Raw genomic sequence first — 19,978 nt, forward strand, 5'->3', positions numbered from 1 at the left:
TACATACGCTTGTGAGCCACCATAACCCAGGTTCCACAAAACAGCAAGTCTTCTTACCAACGTAGCCACCCCTCTAGCCCAACCGATGAAATCCTGATGCATGCTGGAACACCCAAAATCCACAACTAATAAACGGTCATTTCTGAAAACCCAGTTGGTTTGCTCAGTCTCGGGGCCCTCTCCTCAAACTTGAGCTAGACAGGAATTTCTATATCTGGGACATTTCTTGCATGTATCATTATTAATTCTTACAACAAATCAGACATTCTTTGCCATCTCATTTTATGGATGAGAAAAAAATCAAAACTCAGAGAAATTATGTCATTTCTCCAGGGCCACCCAGTTGTAAGTAAAAGCATGGAGCTGACACTAATGGGGTTCTTAAACCAGAAACCCACACTCAACCACCGCAGCAGCTGTCCTCCGGTGCAACACAGACAAGGTAAGCTTTAAGATGCTTTCAAGGGTTTAGCAATGATCACTAGCCCATGCTTTGGTCTGGTGATGCAGGAGCAACCATATTACATTCTAACCATCAGAAGTCTTTCCACAGCCAAGGCTAGGAGGGCCCCTCAAAATACAGTGGGGGCCTGAACTGAAATAAACTACGAATTGCTAGTCTTCCAGCTGGTGGTATAAAGGCCTTGGTGGTAGAACAGTTAATGTCAATTACCCTCAGCATCAAACCTCTGCAGCAACAAATCATATGAAGCGAAGGATAATAACCTTCGCTGAATTCTTTCCTCTTTAATTTGGGTCGTTATGTTCCTTTTTCCATATCGATCAGATGGCAAACAACTGAACGTCCGTTCATCCATTCATTTATTCATTCAGCACGTTTAGTGACTGCCTACTATGCGCAAAGAGCTATGAGAGGCACCAGAAAGAGACCATGAGTTAGCATTTGCGAAGAAAAAATAGAAAGTCTACAGCCTTACAATGAGCTAAGGTGAAACACACTCAATTGACAGTCACTTATGAGCAGGCTCCTGGTCAAAATCCACCAGCTTTGTGGGATGGATTCAACTGACACTCCGCAGCAATGTGGTAGGGACAGGCATTTTTTAAAATCCCTTTGAAGCTCATTTTTTTTTCTTTAAAGCTATCTCTATTCCACAGCTTAGTAAATCATGTATTCTTGAAGCAACAGAATTATATGAGCTTTCACACGGGTATTTAAATCAGTCTTTGCAAACCATTTTCAGGGGAGAGGAAAGGCATGTAAGAAGTGGCCTGCTTCCACGTGAGAACACTACTTTAAGTCCAAGTTCTTTGATTTTTCTGTTTTAAGTCAAATGCTGCTGCATAATTCATCGGGAGAGGCTTCATAACGCTTCATAATGGCAGGGGCAGGGGAGCCGCTGAACAATTTGGAAAATACACAAAGGAAAAAGCCACCCAGTCACTCCCGAAGCAACCCAGCAGGAGTGTAGCAGCCACAGAGGAGATGAGGAAAAGCACTGTGGACATCAGGAATCCACATTCTTGTCTCTGTCTTTCCATAACCAAACAGCAGATCTAGGTGGGTCACTGCCGTCTCTGGACTTCCATTTCCTCATTCCTAGGAGGGTGCAGCCCGAGTTATTTACACCGAGTAGCTGTGAAGAGGCAAGGCCTAAGCATGGAGAGGAAAGAACTTGGAAAGAAACATGACATCTCAGGTAAATAGGCATACAGAAGTCTTTGAAATTTAGTTGTAGAGAAAGCACGGGTTTTTTCATCAATGCTTAAACAGTGTGCCTACTTATTTCCATCTTCGTTTCCCAGAATCCACTGGGAATGTTTGTGAAGGAGCTTGTTAAGTCACCCACTTGGCCCCTTGCTCCACCATTTCTGGGGACAGCATCACAGGAACTCGATACAAAAGATCTTTACTGACAATGAGCCCATTTCATGATGGTGGCCACGCCCCTCTCGGTCACAGGCCGCTGCTTTGCAGTTGTTCCTTCTCTTGCCTCTCTCTCTCTCTCTCTCTGTGTCTCTCTGTGTCTCTCTGTCTCTCTCTGTGTGTCTCTCTCTATCTCTCTGTGTCTCTCTGTCTCTCTCTGTGTGTCTCTCTCTGTCTCTGTCTCTGTCTCTCTCTCTCTCCCTGATCCTAGGGTGCCCAAAGTCCCAAGTCCCCTACCTCCCTTTAGAGAAGCCACACCAAAAATGACAAAATAATCTCTCTTTAAAAACCCCAATCCTCTGGAGACCGTGACGGAAAAGGACTGCAAATTTTGACCCAGCCTGGTCAATACTGAGAAAACACGTTCAAAATAAATGAATAAGCAGACAACCAAACAATCTTTGCTTAAGTTCCCAGAACCATGAACAGCTGATACAACCTTTGTATAATCCCTCCTGTATTATTAATTCTGGACATTACTGTGAAGTTTATTCACAGAAAAGCAATTTAAGAAGGTACAGAGAGTAGGTCTTAAGGGCACACCAGCAACCCCAGAACCTGGGAGAAAGAGGCAAGAGAGAAGATCAAGGTCATTCTTGGCTATCTAGGGAGTTCTTGGCCAGGGTGGGATGAAGAACAGCCTGTCTCAAGAAAATGAATCTTTAAAGCAGGAACCAGCTTTTGGAAGTCAAAGTTCATTCTGTGTTCCAGTCAGATAAAAGAGATGCAGACCCGGATGACAGACGATACACAGAAAGTACCTCAAGTCTTCTCCTTTCTTTTCCTTCACTCAAAGAGCCTTTTGTGCCCCATAGATCTTTAAGGTTTAACCCTGCCTTCTTTTTGGGGGGGGGATGGGTGAGGAGAGGGGTTCAAGACAGAATTTCTCTGTATAACTCTAGCTGTGCTGAAACTCACTCTGAAGACCAGGCTGGCCTCGAACTCAGAGATTCACCTGTCTCAGCTTCTGGAGTGCTGGAAACCCTGCTTTTTAAAGCTCTTGCCCCCTCACCAAACCCGATTCCTTCCCCAACAGCTCTTGCCTCCCAAATATTGACAGGTAGTCCAAACTTATTCCTGTAATGCATTCAGCAGGAAGCTACAATAAAAAAGACTTCATAAATTTTAATACTGCAATTGATCAAAATACAACTTGATGAATTCAGAGGAACCAACTGAAATGTTTAAAAGCAGAATTTAGACTCTCCTGAAAGCAAGAGAAAATGTGCATATTTTAAAACTTCCATGCTCCTTGGTACAAATGCCGCTGTTTTCTGGTCTATAAGAAAAAGAAAAAACCAGTCCAGACTGGGGACATGCCTCACGTGGTAGAGATGCTTACCAGCATGCATGAAGTCCTAGGTTTGCTCCCAAAGGGCATATAAACCAGCGCTTGAGAAATGAAAGCAACAGAATTTCAAGGTCATTCTTGGCTACACAGACCTAGGACAGCCTGGGCTAGACTGTCTCAGGGGAGGAAAAGGTGTCTCCGTAAGTTTCTCTCCTCTTACTTGGGAGTGGGTATCCTGAGCTTGTTAAGCCCCCTAGCAGCTGCCATCACAGACCATCCCAGGAACAAGGAGGCAAAATGTTCCTCTATAGAGTGACTTTTGTTTATTGGAGGAGGAAGGATTATAGCTATTGAGGAGAGGGTACACAGATTAAACGCAATGACTTGTGTGTCCTTTCAAATTAACTCCATTTAGAAAACCCGCTCAGTAAATGTAATCTAATTTAAATGCATATCCAAACCACTTATATTTGTTCCTCGTCTCCTGAGGAGCAATTACTTCTATTCTTGCATTCCTTCCAGATACACTGACAGCCACAGCACAGCAGAGGTGAGGCATGTTGTTAACCATCTTGTTGTGCCTTTCCTACACCCAAATCAATCTTGGTGCCCTCCCCACTTCTTCCTAGCCAATGGGTGTTAAGTGTGACACACAAACCAAAATTTAAAACCTGGTGCTTTTATTCATTGCATTTTCTCTTTGGTTTTGGAGATGAGTTTCCCTGAAATCAAGTTGATAAAATGCCCCAGAGTCTATCCTCTGGCCTAGGGCTCCCACAAGAACAGGACTGTTTTAGATATCCTGTCTTGACTGGCTAAAAAGAGTCACCAAATGATCAGAAATTCCACTGTAAGAAATTCCATTATACATACCCTCCAAAAGTCAAAAAGAGATATCTCGGCAATATTATACATTATTTAACCTCAAGGCAGTGTTCACAATAGCCTAAGCCACACAACTCAAGTCTAAATGGCTATCACTCACCACATATAAACAAAATGTGGAAAGTCTACACAAAGGAACAGTATTTGGTCATAGGGAAAAACGAAGTATGGATGCTTGCTCTATAACTAAACCTTAAAAACACTTTCCGATGTGAATGAAGCCAATTATGAAGGGCCACCTATTAAATATTTCTATTTGAATGAGTAGGCCACAAAAGGCAAGTCTACACACAGGTCTGGCAGTGCTGCCGGGATAAGAATGAAGAGGGGAAGGAGGACAGAGAGGAAAGCTAAGGGGATACAGGAAGGGGAAAGAAGTCTAAATCCTTCGCTCCTCTTCCAGAGAACCTGAGTTTGATTCCCAGCATGCATTTCAAGCTGCTCACAACCACCTGTGACTCTAGTTCCTGGGAGAACATATATTACTGACATAGGATAGTCTCCGTTCTCTACACGGAAGAATGTTAATACAATGAACTGTGTTCATAGCCTAAACACGTATTGTTAGGTCTCAAACAATCCCTGACAAGTCTCACTCTACCTGTGGCTCCTCCCAGCAGTCTCACCCTACCCCCTACTCACAGGGGCTGGGCTTCCCTTCCCCCATCTCTGATCCTTATGTAACTCACCCATTTTTTTTGTGATGAACCCTTTGGGTCTCCTGGTTCCCAGGTGGACCTCTCTACACTCCCCTTTCTCTTCTTGTCCTTTTTTGCTCTCCCCCTCCTCTCTCCTATCATAAGCTGGTTCATTCTAGACCCTTCCAGATGCCTCTGGCTGTTCTCTCCTTCATACCTACAATAAAACCTTCTCTACTCCTCAACCATATCTAGGAATGGTCATGCCCTCATTTTCATTCACATCCTACCTTCAAACATTGTCTAAAGTCATTCCTTTACACTATCAGAGAATATCAGAAGCAAGACTAAACTTCCATTTATACAAATAAATAAATAAATTTTAAAAATCATCTTACAACCCGTGTGACCTAGGGTTTTATTTTAGCAAGAGCAATTCCACTCAGAGCACACCAGGAACCACCCTGTGATCTCATTGACAGAAAAATAAAAGGTTGCCTAGCAACCATTTAAGATGTACCTGCAGAGGCCAATGGCAACAGTACATATGGCCACTGTAAAGACACTCCCTGGAGAAGCGTAGGCCCGAACATAGGTGTATCTTAATCTTTTCTTGAGTAGCTCTCCACAAGTCCCCGTGCTTAGACTAAGTATCAAAAATGCACTGTAATAAACTCCAACTCAGCTTCACCCTGACTGATTCTGAAATTTCTTTCTGTGGCAAAGCCAAGGACCCTTGGGCGTTTAGCAGAAGGGTGGAGCAGTATCACCATCACATACTACTGGCCATGACTGACAGTTACAGAACAGGGGGTTATGTCAAAGTTGTGCTTCCCTCTGAATTTTGACATCATGCTACGTGACATGGAGTCATCTCTTCTCTCTCAGGTACATGACCAAAGGAAACTACTCTGAATGTACTTAGGCTTTAGAAAACAAGGATGATCTAGGCAGAAATAGGAAGAAGCATTGCCCCAAACTTGTGGCATCTGTACTGTGTGGTGTTTGCTCAGTCAAAATATTCCAAGAGTTTACCAACAGTAAAGCCAAGATGTTTCAGTCTTCCTTTATTTATATTTCTACATTTTATGACTCCAGGTTATTAAAACACAACAAGGAAAGATCTACAGACATTGATTAATCTCAGAAAAGTCCCAATCAGGGTCATCTATGTACTTGCCAACAGGAGAAAGCCCTTCTCCTTAATTACAGTCAACAGGACTGAACTCCCGAAGCCACAGTAGGCATAGATGTGACATCTGCAGGTCTCTTCCTACGACTATATGCCTATTCTGTTTATTTGGATATACAATTGCTATGTTAATCATAATAAACTTTCTCCACACTTCAGTAAACACCATAAGCTAGTTGGAGCTTCCATTTTCCTGTGAAAATGTAAACCTCCAGAAAGTAAAACAGGCTGAGAATAGGTGGGTGGGTGGATCAAGAAAGGGTGAGCATCCTTAGAATTAGTCAGAGAATCCCATTACTTGCGACTCTTTGCCCAGTCCTTTAAACAAAGCTACACTGGTCATAAGTTCCATCGCACAAATAGGAAATCCACATTTTTCTGAATTCAGATGAACACTGATGGCAAACCTACACTTAATCTTTTCAGTATAATAAAAAGCCCCACCCCCAGGGCCCATGGCCAGATCTGATCATTCCATAGGTCTGTGGCCACCGGTAAATGACTGAAGTTTCTGTAGCTCCCTGAGTAAAATCTAGGAATTAAAACCCTGGCCTAAACTCACAAGTGTGCCCCTTCCTTTTACTAGCATGCTTTGGGGTTCACAGAGTTCAAGGTCCTCCACATCTATGCAACATCAGTTTCTGTCTGGCTGAGTTTTCAATGAATACCACACCCTGCAGGACAGAAGAACACGAAGGCCACTGTTTGGGTATTTTGTTATTGTTTAATAAAATAGGAAACCAAACACCTCAATAACTGCATGCATCTTTGGGGAATGTGGACTAATTTCTATGTTCCTTAAGTGGCCTCATCTATAATACTGGTAATGAAGGGACAGCTACTTTTGTTCCTGCTAGGTCGCCCCTTGCAGGAGTATGAGGCCACTGTTACCAAATCCTATAAAACCTCTTTTTTTTACTTAAGAAAGTTGGAGGAGCTGGGGAGATGGCTCAGGGCAGAAAGTGTTTGCAGTGCACACATAAGCCCTTGAGTTTGCATCCATAGCATCTATGTAAAGGCCAGACATGGCAGTACATACCTATAATCCAGCACCAAGGGGAACAGAAAGCAGATGCTTTGGACTTACTCCAGCCATCCTGTGCAAAAGCAAGAGCTCCAGGTTCAGCGAGAGACTCTCTGCCAACAAATAAGGTGCTGAGCAGCAGACGAAGACACCTGATGTGGGATTCCCCTCCGAATGCTGTGAATATGTTTTACTATCATTGGTTAATAAAGAAGCTGCCTTGGCTCGTGTCAGGACAGAATTGAGCTAGGTGGCAAAACTAAACTGAATGCTTGGAAAAAGAAAGCAGAGTCAGAGAGATGCCATGTAGCTGCCAAAGGAGACAGATGCTCCAGAACCTTACTGGTACACCATGCGTCTCGTGGTAAAATATAAAATAATGAAAATTGGTTAATTTAAGATGTAAGAATTAGTTAATAATCAGCCTAAGCTATTGGCCAAGCAGCGTTGTAATTAATATAATTTCTGTATAATTATTTGGGGTCTGGGTGGCTGGGAAATAAACAAGCAGTCTCTGCCAACAGACACCAGTTGCCAAGCTCATTTGCATGGTGTTGCACTTTCTAGGAAATGTGCACACACATGCATATACCACATATGTGTAGGCACATACTCAGAATGGAAGAAGATGGAATAAATATGGAATACGGATCACATAATAAGGTGTTTGAGTGTTTAGAAAGTTCCACTACTAATTTAGTGGATATAACATCTTTTTTGTTGTTGTTCTGGTTTGGTTCTGTTTAGTTCCCCCCCTCAATAATATACAATTTAGGATAAGTCAAAAATTGGGTGGCAATATATGATTTTAAACACAGCACAATGCCTGACACATTGTCAGGGCTAAACAACCTCCTCAGCAAAAGCATTCTGCATAATTAATACAGGTAGTTGGACGATTTCTCAAGCACTCTGTGCCATTCATTTTTCTGCTTTGTATTCTCTGAAGGTTTCCAGTGGTTTAAGGAGCTTCTTTTCATTTGTTCAATTTAGATGTCTAAGATAAGCCTCTTGCAGTACGCAATATACAAATTATCCTTCACCTGTTACACCTACAAGTCATATCAGTGAACATATAATACACCTGTCTGAGAAGCAGGTTCACACCACGATGAGGAATTTCACTGCTGGGCAGCTGGAAGAGTTGTCACAGTCGGCCACACAGAGCGGAGGTGAGAAACTCCTCCTTGCCACAAATATCCCAAAGAGACTGAGCCAACCAAGCCAGCTTCTGCCCTTTGGGATGCTATAAATGTGATGTTTTACTTCTATCTGTACGACTAGAGAGTATTACCACCTCTCTCTCTCTCTCTCTCTCTCTCTCTCTCTCTCTCTCTCTCTCTCTCTCTCTCTCTCTCTCTCTTATTCTCTCTCTTCTCTCAGTCCAGAACTGTCTCAAGGCATTGCAAGAAAGGCATTGCATGTTACATGCAATATAACATGGTGCTATTGTAGAGCCACATACACTCTGCTTAAATGCAGCAAGAAAGCCAGTACGCGACATACATCTGCCTACACATTGGTTTGTAATGCTAGCACGGTTTGGGGGTCCATGAAGTTTCAACTACAGCACATCCAAAAATGAACATACATCTGCTCCCTCTACACGGGCTCCCTTATGTGTTCGCACAAAGAGGATAATACAGATAGTTGGATGGCCATCTGATACCATAGTAAATCCTTAAGTACTTCCTTACTGTTTCCCATGTCTGGTCATCAAATTTGGTGGAGTAAACTTCTTTACTCCTGTGGGTCCACTTCCTTCTCATCTTCCCTCAGTTGTATAGCTACAACTCTGAATTTAGCATAAAAGAACCCTACCTGCCCACTGTCTTTCCCATCTATTCAATTTCTACCTGAGGACTCTTAAAATTTAAGTCTTGAGGGATTGGAGAGATGGCTCAGCAGCTAAGAGTACTGGCTGCTCTTTCAAAGGCCCTGCTGGGTTCAACTTCCAGCACCCATATGGCAGCCCATAACTATCTATAAATCCAGTTCTAGGGGTTCTGATACAAAAAAAAAGGTATCACATCACCTGGAACACACATATCATGCGTACATACATGCAGGCAAAACGCTCTTACACTTAAATAAATATAAAAGGAAAAGCTCATGTCATATCATCTATTTCTCCTTTAAGAGTTCCCTACAGCTTCCAGTTTAGCTCCTTGGCTCACCAAGAGCCCACCACAAACTGAAGTCAACCTACTTCTGTGTATTTCCGCCACCATCTACAACCCCAAAACATACTCTTCTCTCTGGTCACCCTGAACAACTTGCAGGTTTTTCAATCTTCTTTCCATGCTAGCCAACTCATAGTACTCCTAAGACTGCCCTAACCCTTCCCAGCTCTTAGCACAAGTGTCACCTCATCCATAAGATGTCCTGGGCCACCTACCGTGGGCATCTCTTCACTGTTGATGCTGACTGAGATAATGTCCAGAAACATCTCCCATAGTAGCATAAGCATGAGGCGGCTCCTCCCAAGGCCAAGTTTGACATCAGCTGTCAGTAGAGGGTGAGGAAGGGAAGAAGGGTAGAGAGGGGAAATGGGATGAGGAAGAAAGAGCTAGGCAAAAAGGGAAAAGAAAGGAATGGGAAAAGGAAGAGGGAGTGACAGAGGTCTGGTTGAGAAACAAAAGTGATAGCTCAGAGAGGAAGAGCAGGATTCAAATATTTGTGACGGAGCTTTCTTCTAAAATTAGGTTTTTAATAACATTCTGAAAGTTTCCTTTTACTTCGTGGGGGATAGTCACAGGGTATTTATTTCTTTGGTTTGCTTCGTAATGCTAAGGATTAAACCAAGGGCACTCACTGGGCAGGCCATCCGTGTGTTCTACCACTGAGCTACATCCCTGGCCCTCTGAAACATTCCATTCTATTCCTCTGATCCCAGAGCAGTACCTCTCGGTGAGTCGAGATCTAAAGTGGAGTATAATTTTCACATTGCTATCCGCTGGAGAGAAGGCATCATTTAGAACATTTTCCATATGTCCTAACAGTCGGCCGTGTATTGTTTTTTATGCTGTCCATCTATCTGCACTCTGTTTGTGTATCGCACTAGAACATATGCAAAACTATACTAATACCGGTGTGCTCTAAATAGTAAGGCTACTTAGTTGAAAGAATCAAGGTGAAAAATCAAATTACAGGTCATCCAGATCAACAGCTTCCAACATTCTGTCAACAAACCCAACGGGAATATTTACCCTAAACTCCACTCAAATCAACACCGGACTTTCAAACAGTTGTCTGGACAAACATTTTACACACAATGCTTTTCACATTCACCAAAATCAAGACGAGCCATGATATTTTCTGATCTATGAAACGTACTCAAATGCCAAGACCCGTGGGTTAATATAAATATTTACCAAAGCCCAACACCAAACAAATGAAACCCCAACATTCAGCCTGGGTCATCTTGAACTGGGTGACTCTGAGCGCTGGGACTCTAATAAAGCTGACAGGACTTGCTGACCTTTCGGTACCTTTCTCTGATGTTTACTGACCTCAATCAGACGTATCGAAGTTACAGCAGTGGAAGAAATGCATCTGTGTGTATTGGATAGCTTAATGTTTTGTGTTGCTTTTTAATAAATGCATTCTTGGTGCTCCCAGGGGCCCTCATCCTGGTTTTCACTAGAATTAAAAGGGATCTGGGCACTTGGATAAGAAGGGAAAGGGGATCATATTTTTTTTTTTTAAACAGGGTTTCTCTGTAGCTTTGGAGCCTGTCCTGGAACTAGCTCTTGTAGACCAGGCTGGCCTCGAACTCACAGAGATTCGCCTGCCTCTGCCTCCCGAGTGCTGGGGTTAAAGGCGTGCGCCACCGCCCAGCTCAGTCTCATCTTTTTAGTTGTCTCCAGCAACACGCACTCTTGTCTTCCCCTGCAGAGGAAGGTAACAACACATGGCAACAATTCCGCCAGCACTTAAAAACCACAGATGTGCTCCCATCACAAGACAGGGAGGTGCTACAGTGCTACCAAAAAAAAATTATGCTTACAAATACTTCAATGTGATGGCTGCTAATGAACCTGCCACTTAATTCTGCTCTTACACAGCTTCTTTTTTTTTTTTTTAAACAAGGTGTGGTGATCTTTTTTTTTTTTATTTTTTGTTTTGTAATATTTATTTATTTAGTATACATTCTGACTGCGTGTATGCCTGCAGGTCAGAAGAGGGCACCAAGCCTCATTACAGATGGTTGTGAGCCACCATGTGGTTGCCGGGAATTGAACTCAGGACCTTAACCACTGAGCCATCTCTCCAGCCCCTGCTCTTACACAGCTTAATGAAGATGGAGAACTGGAGAGTGGATTTGACTTCCAATCATTTGGCCAATGCATCTCAATATATTTCTTTCTGCATGTTTTGTACCATGCATTTAAGACATTGTTCCTAGAACAGAGGCTCAGATTTCACCAGATGGCCAAAGGGATCTGTGACACACACACAGAAAAGATGCTTGGAAAGCAGGAATTCACTCAGATTCATTTCTGCAGAGCTTGCGAAAGCAAGCTGGGCAACAGTAAATGATACCGGCTTCAGTAAATGTTCAGGTTCGCATAGTCACTTAGTGGAAGGAACGAGCATCGCAACCCAGATACCCTAAAAGTTCCTCCATCCCAGGCTGTCATAGGGCGATGCCAAAGCTCTGGAGACCGACAGGAATGAGTTAACACCTGATTCATCATTAATCAATTCATAGTTTAATCGGTCTAGTGACATTAGGCTAAACGTATAACCTCACAGAATTTTGTTTTCTTAATCATAAAGATGAATAATGATTACCTTATTGGGTGCAGAGAAGAAATGAAAATAAAATAGAACAAGAACTTAAAATGTGGCTTCCTACACAATACTAAAATGTAATAATCCAGTTTGTATACATTTTTACAGGACTCTTTAATTGTATCACTTGTATTTCCATAAAGCTTCACCAACCTCTAGAACTTCTGTCTGTCTAAATTTGCTCTTCCCATGATGCCCAAAATCTGAGTCTGTTTATTCCTAGAAAACTTATAACCCTCAAATATCTGTGGCCAGGAGACAAATGCCATCAATTTTGTCCTTATTTTCATTTGACCTATTTTTCCTCATTTTCTTATTCTCTAGACAATTACGACATACAACTCTTTTTCCTCTTTAATGCATTTTTTTATGTATCATGCTCATAGTTTCTATAATTCATTCAGATCCCGACTCAGACATAAACTATAGACTGGAAATGACCACAGATGGAAGCACTGAGCTCCCTGGAAAGGGAACCAAAACCCTCAGAGAGGAAGCCACCCCAGCCGACACCTGAGTGCTGCCCTGATCCTGAACTCTGAAGCGATGCAGCGAAGGCAAGATCAAAACTGGAGCACCTAAAATACGGACCGTCAGGTATGTGAGCCTGTGTTGGGACGCATGCTTCTCTCACGGTGGCTCAAAGAGGTCACTGTGACTAGAAACCTCCACAGAATTTTAGAGTCCAGACATGAATCCTCTCTAGAGGAGAACTCCAGCTCAACTTAACACATAAAACCAAGAGGACCAAGCAAAACCTATAAACCGGCAGCATGACTTCAACATAAACACGGGTTTTATGGGTCCGATTTCAACAGTGCATGCTTCCCTATTGCTCCCATAAAGTAGTCCGCTGATATCAAAGTTCCTCCAAGCCTTCCATAATGGAAGTGCTTCCTGGAGACATTCAGATGGTTGGCTTCTAGCAACATCAGCAGTTCACCCCTGGCAAGCTGAGTGAGTAGAGAATTACAACAGGCCCCGAAACACCAAGTTTATGGCCTCGGTGGGATTCCTGCTTTGACTTTTCTGCTTCGACTGTGGCAAGTACAGAATTACTTATAAATGCAAGTAAATATTATGTATCTGCTCATAAAATTTAATGTTGGGGTTGGACTATCACAAACTGAGACTATTATGGTACCCTTTAAATAAGTATCATGATATAGGCCGCTTTGCAACATGCCTCCCCCAGCTTAATATTTTAAATTGAATTCACTACCTCTAAATCAAAAGCTCGCCACTTGACTATATGCCATTACACAAATTGTTTGTTATGGCTTATAAATTAAGATTTTAATGAACCCTTATGAAAAATTAAGCTAACAAGTTTTTTTTTTTTTTTTTTTTTTTTAGTTTTATTGTTCAGGTAGTTGTTAGCTAAATGCATTTCCGTTACTCAACAGGTCTTATGTTTTCATTCTGTATATTTAAAATACACTTATTTTTGAAACTCACCATTGAAACTCCTATCTCCGGCAGTGTTTTTCAGTCAGTAAGGGTTAATCCATGTATTATCTACAAACCTACATTTGAACTATGGATTTTACAAAGCCACTTGCTGCTGTTTCTGAAAACTTCTATTTCTAGCAATGTATGGTAACAACATTCTTGGAAAAACCAATCAGAAATAAGTCTTGCCTGACACTGACTTTTCGACTTGAGGACAAGCATATGCAAGTTGTAACCATGTGACAAACGGGCACTCGGACAGCAGGGAAGATTCAGTCCTGATCAGATGTGGCCTTTTCCCCTGCCAATGGGGGATGGGGGAGGGACGGGACTGTCACCAGAGAGCACTATGCCATTTTCTCAAGGGTGCCTCTCAGGTAACCCAAAGAACAAAAACCATCAAGAGGAGGCTGTCAACAGCTGAGCCATGATGTAGAGTCAGTCACTCTGTCGGTGTCAAAACCACAATCCTAGAAAAATCGGGCCAGTGGACTGACCTCATGAGACAATAGATGCCAGAAAAATACTAAAGAGCCGTTTAGAGCAGAGTAAAAACAAGGCAAGGAGATGCCCATGGGGAGGTCAAGCAGGACACTTGGAGAGCACATTGAAAAGCAACCCAAAACCAGTTAACAAAGCAGCAGACAGCTGCGAAACACAGGCTCGCTGGGGGAAGGAAGAGCAGTAAATTGAGAGCCATACGAGCATCCTAGAGTCTGTACTGTCAATATGGGGCATTTACTGTAGGCCCGGAATAAGGACCAGGACCACTGACAAGCCAAAGAAGCCAATATACAAAGACCTGCAATTGCACAGAAACCATATTGATGGACACACTAGATCAAATTCTTCACAGGCACAAAGTCTGTGATGTCCACGGTAGCATGTATGGGGACCTTGCAGTCAGTCACTCCTGGCTATCCTGGTCTCTTCGGCAGCATGTTCAATAAATTTCTATTACAGTTTCCGGATAGTGAAAGAAAGGAAAGTTGGTAAAATACTATATGTCTGACCTTGAACTTCAACTCCTAGGGGTTATCATGGACCTGTTTTCTCAGCTAGTCCGGGACGATTAAAGGGACCAGATGTGCTCTGCTCAGAACATCTGCCAGAAGAGTTTTCAGACTGAGTATTCCATTAGAAGCAGGGGCTAGCAAACTTTTCCCACCCAGGGGCAGATGGTAAATATTTTACGTTTCGCAACCCCCAAAGTCTCTATTGTAAACTACTAAACTCTGCCATTACAGAAAGGAGATGCAGCCAAAACATGAATGAAGAACGCAAAAGACTGTTTTGATGGGAATGGCTGTAGGGTAGGCTCATGAGTTTTTCCACTCCAATTTAGACCATAATCCAAAATGCATACCTACATACCGATATGCCGACTCTAGACAGGGAGCCACCTCACAGCTAAGTGCAGCTACATGATTTTAAGGCGACATTGGCTCCAAAAGATATTACTAATAATGATGAGGATAATGAGAACAGAATGGAGCAGACTTCCTAGCTTTCATGAGCCTCTGTGGGATTGTCCCAAGAACCCTCAGCCTGCCCTTCTTTCTTTCAAAGATAGTGCTTCCGGTGACAAAGCCTTGCAATATGGTATCATATCGGGCAACCTACCCAAATTCTCCATTCTTATGCCAGACTACAGATAGGTACAGGCACATTACCTATCTAGAAAGAACATACCCAACACTCCTACCATCTACCACGTTTCCTGGATGACGGCCTAAGTTGGGACATTTCTGAGAGAAACAACGAGTGGCATGACTGGAAAGCCCCTGACACCGCTGCCTTCTGGGTACCAGGATGTTTGCAGAGAGAAATGATTTACCACAAAAATCAAAGGCCAAGCCTGTTTAAACTGATTTCCTCAATTCTGAATCAACTAAAAAATCAAAGCTCTCTCCCAAACCTTGAAGAGAATCATCATATTTTTTACACAGTCATCTGCAAAATCCAATTCCTTAAAATGATGATAAGCACATCCTTGCTGCTCCATCAATTGCTAGTAACTTGGCCCTTGACCCAAGTGCTCACACTACAGAACGAAACACTCAAAGAGCAAATCAGTAAGTCCATGTTTATACACAGGGGGCTATCTCCTTATCAATGCTGCTGCCCCTTTAAATCCCATTCTTCCTTTTCTGATACCAGTATTGACAGCAGACAGACAGCTGTTGAGGAGTCCCATTGAACTCGCTACAATTAACATAACTTTCTGTAATTTAAAAATCTTTAAGAAATAAATGGTTTTCTTTAAGTCAAGGAAACCAATAATCTTCTACAAAAGAAACATCGATTCATTTCCAGTTGCTAAAGATTTGAACAAACTACCATTCCAATAGCTATAGTTTTCAACAACAACAAAAATTATAGTGATAGTCTTACTCATTTCTACCACTTTCATTCTACTCTGGAAAAAAAATATGTTTTTTTAAAGTTTTCAGGCACTCTTATGTAGCCCAAAGCAGCCTTGTTAGTCAGCTAACCAGGTTCCTCCCAGCCTTCAATGGCTCAGTGCCAATAGACAGCTTTCACTAGTGGCCAAGGCGACAGGTTTTCACCATCCCTGTGAGCATGCTCCATACCCCCTTGCCATCATGGCCTGAATTGTCATTTTTCTTCGTCCTTGCTCAGAGGCAGACATTTTGTATCCCCATCCCCCATGCATCCAATAAATCTCTTATATGAGATCCGTCGCATGGTGTGAGTTTTGCAGTATTCCTTGGCTCCCTATCTCCAAGATACTTCTGCTGCAAAACCCTTTCAAGTTTTAAACTCACTACAGAGATAAGGCTGGCCTCAAACTTGGGTCTTCAGGTCTAGCAAGCCAGGAATGCTGGTGTTTGCCACCATACCCACTTTCTCTAACAAACACCTTGGGAACACACAGACACACAACTTAAAAGCAGTAGGTATGCTTCTGCGTGCCAAGTATTTACGCTATACGCTCAAAGAGATTAAACCAGTTTTTTTATGAACACCGACAGAAAAAATAGAAATAAAAATATAAACGTAAGATTACTCTCTTGAAAATATTTTTAACTCTTAAATGCCGTCCAAGACATGCTATGTATGAGCAAACTAACATTCTATGTATGACTAACATTCAGTTTAGTCTTGGACTCCTAATTGAGAAGTAAACTCCCCTCCCTCACATATAAAATGAACTAATTCATTCCCAGAACTCAATTTCCAATTAAGCAAGGGTGAACGGAAGGATATTCATGATGCTAGCCTTTAAAACAGTAATTAAGCATGCCAACCAGAAAGAGGTGCATGGGAGAGAAAAGCAAGGTTTTAAGGAAACAAGGCGGGGATCTGAGACAGGGCTGGACAGGGAAGAGCAGCTGCTGCTCTTGCAAAGGATCCAAGTGTAGTTCCCAGCATCCACATGGAAGCTCATAGCAAACTGCAACTCTGTTTCCAGGTAATGTGGACTTCAGGCACCAGGCATGCACATGGCACACATACAGATATGCAGACGGTCATCTATACACATGAAATAAAATTGAGTAACCTTTTAATTAAAAAAATAGGAGGCAAGGGGCTGGAGAGTTGGCCCAGCAGTTAAGAGCATTGCCTGCTCTTCCAAAGGTCCTGAGTTCAATTCCCAGCAACCACATGGTGGCTCACAACCATCTGTAATGAGGTCTGGTGCCCTCTTCTGGCTTTCAGGCATACACACAGACACAATATCGTATACATAATAAATAAATAAATAAATAAATAAATAAAATTTTTAAAAAAGGAGGCAAGGGATGGATGATAATAGAATCATGCACTATGAAAGGATTGTGCTAGGGGGACAAGAGAGATGAACAGGAAAGAAAACGATGGAGATAGAGAAAGGTGGGAGCAGGGTCAATCAACCAAGTCAACATGGATGAAAGTGCCATCAGGAAACCTGCCACTTTGCTTGAATTGAGACATATACAACATACACAGGGAGAGAGAAAAACAAACAGTATCACCTTTCTAATGCCACCATCCAACAATCCAGCATGTGCCCAACACCCATCGGGATTCTTTTTTAACACACCAGAGAGGTGACTGCACAGGCAGCCGAATTCAGCACATTTCCATGCCAGCCAAGAATTTTGATTTCACTTCGAGACGCTCGTTTACCGTCTGGTTTCAATTCACAAAGGTATCAACCCAAACTCCCCGCCTTCCATCACACGGCCTATCTTTTCCTCCCACGAGGAAAAAGCTCACCGCAATTACCCAGAATCACCCCGTCTCTGTATCATAAACTGCAAGCGACGGTACCCGGAGCAAAAAAGTGGCAGTGTCCACAGCCAACTGAACTCCAGCCTGCCAAAGCTCACTCGTGGGAATGCCATTCTTGACCTCCCATCACTGCAAATAACCAGCCCTTCCCTTCCTACTCAAGGCCTGGAGAAATCCGACCATCGCTCTTTGTTTGGTTCTCAAAATTAACCGTAGGCGCATGTTTACTAAGGTCGGGAATTGCTGGTTTGATGTATCAATTTAAACTAATGCCACAGCATTGAGAGTCATTTTACAAACCACTGATGTTTGGCTTCCATAACTTGACAACAGTACGGCTCATTTTTAAGCTGTCAGAAGCTGGCTTATTAAAATAATAAATAAATTTTCACCTGAACGTTCTTAAAATGCTCCAAAGAACAGATGCGCGCTAGAGAGAACTAGGCTGCTAGCCAGCCAGAACCCAAACTGCTCTCATTTCTAGAAGCTTGCCACTTGCTGTTACAATTTAGCTATCAACAGGAACAAAGCAAACATTCCGACTGAGAGTAACGCAACACCCAAAATGTGAATGGGATTACGACAGAGGTAAAGCATGTACTGTTGATGTGGACTGTTGCACGAATGCGCCTAGTTAGACTTCGCAAGATTGCTTGGCGGGTGGGGGCACTCGCTGCCGTGCCCAAGGATCTGAGTTCAATCCCTGGGAACCACGTGGTAGAGAGAACCAATATGCACAAGCACTCCTCTGCCTTCGACACGTGTACCATCGTCCAAGTATAGACACACACAAACGCACACCACACCAACAGAGGGAGGGGAGGAGAGAGAGACATAACCTTAATTAAAGATTACATAAAAATAAAGAAACTTATTTTGCACTATATGTGGGCATTAAGGCCAAGATTTTAACTCAAAACATTCAATGCCCCAAAGCAATTACCAATAAGATACCAATGTATTTCTTAGACAAGTGAACTCAAAACCATGATGCCAAAACATGACTTATTTCAAGCTCAGACGGAAGCCAGTCAATGAGAGTCACACCAATATGGCAAAGTCACCTTGTCCCTTGCCACACACCTACTGTACCTGAACTTAGGAGGGAGGTCTTTTTCTGTGGACGTGTTAAGTGGGAAGGAGAGAAAATCGCAAGAAGTGTTCATGTTTGGCAGGAAGCTACTCTCTTTCAAATGGGTATTTTTAGTAAAAGGCTAAGTAAACAGATACAGGATATGCTTTAGCTGGAGGAGAGATCAATTTTCTTAGATGCAGAAACTATCTGCAAACAAACTGTGAGTCTCAATGTGGGTGGAAACTCATGAAGAAACCAAAAGTTTCGGACAGAGTTTTACATTCACTCACTGAAAGCCGAAGGGGAGAGACAACTATCATTGCGACACAGGCTAGCACTGTGTTCATCATCTTTTCCCATAAAACTGTAACTAAGTCTGTTTCCGTTATTTCATCGTGTAAGCTATACATCAACATTCCCGTTCGCTGCTAAAGAGAACAGTTCTCGGTAACTTCTTGCGGGCCATGTTACCTAATGGAAGAGAAAGCCATTTGTGTTAAAGAACATGAAAGGTAGCCGGGCGGTGGTGGCGCACGCCTTTAATCCCAGCACTCGGGAGGCAGAGGCAGGTGGATCTCTGTGAGTTCGAGGCCAGCCTGGTCTACAAGAGCTAGTTCCAGGACAGGCTCTAAAAAAGCTGCAGAGAAACCCTGTCTCGAAAAACCAAAAAAAGAAGAAAAAAAAAGAACATGAAAGGTGTCGAGTGATTTCCCATTGATTTTTAATTAATTATTCACCACAAACCACACGCTGGCGCAGTCTGCAGCAGTGTGCATGCACAAATGGGCGCAAGCGTCTCAAATGATGTCGCTTCTCCTTCACTTCATTACATTTCAAAGCAAATATAATAAGTAAATGTCAAGGACTTAGACAGACACCTCGCTGGTTAAGGAATACAGTGGCCTTGCAGGGAACCTGAGTTCTGCTTTTAGAGATCACTTCTATCATACCACAACTGTCTATGACTCTGTCTTCGGGGAATTCATGCCTCTGGTATCGGCTCCTTGGGCACCCACACCCAAATCCACATACTCATACACAGATAAATAAAAATGAAATAAGTCTTTAAAAATATTTATAGAAAGAAAATTCTCAAAGTGTTTATTTACTACATTTCGTTGGACTTTGTCAGTTATATGTGTACTGGAAACATTACATCAAATATCAGCTAGAAATAAGTTTGAGTTTGAAGTTTCGCTGTGCAGCACAGGCTGGTTCTGAGTTCCCTGTGCTGGAATTCCAGCTGTGTGCCACAACTGGCTACATACTGATTGCAATAAGAACCTCTAAATCTGCCACAGACCACTAAGATATACTAATCCAGTGTTCCTAAACTGTCAGCAATGAGGTTAATGGATAATTTTCCACCATCAGAAATATTTCAAAAGTAATCTCACAAACCGCACATTGTACAAGGCTCTTAACATAATATAAATCAATAAATTCACCCCAAAACTCCATGTGGTCAATGTTACTGTTATTACACAGAATCAGGAG

At 42.5% G+C, this 19,978-nt stretch overlaps 1 protein-coding gene across 1 annotated transcript in view; it reads right to left on the bottom strand.

The window, feature by feature from the left end:
- Tmtc2 (transmembrane O-mannosyltransferase targeting cadherins 2) overlaps positions 1-19,978 on the bottom strand; it is a 388,745-nt gene that overhangs the window by 354,674 nt on the left and 14,093 nt on the right. The gene's annotated exons all lie outside the window — the stretch shown is intronic.

The sequence above is a fragment of the Arvicola amphibius genome, chromosome 17, assembly GCF_903992535.2.
Source record: "Arvicola amphibius chromosome 17, mArvAmp1.2, whole genome shotgun sequence".
NCBI lineage: Eukaryota > Metazoa > Chordata > Mammalia > Rodentia > Cricetidae > Arvicola > Arvicola amphibius.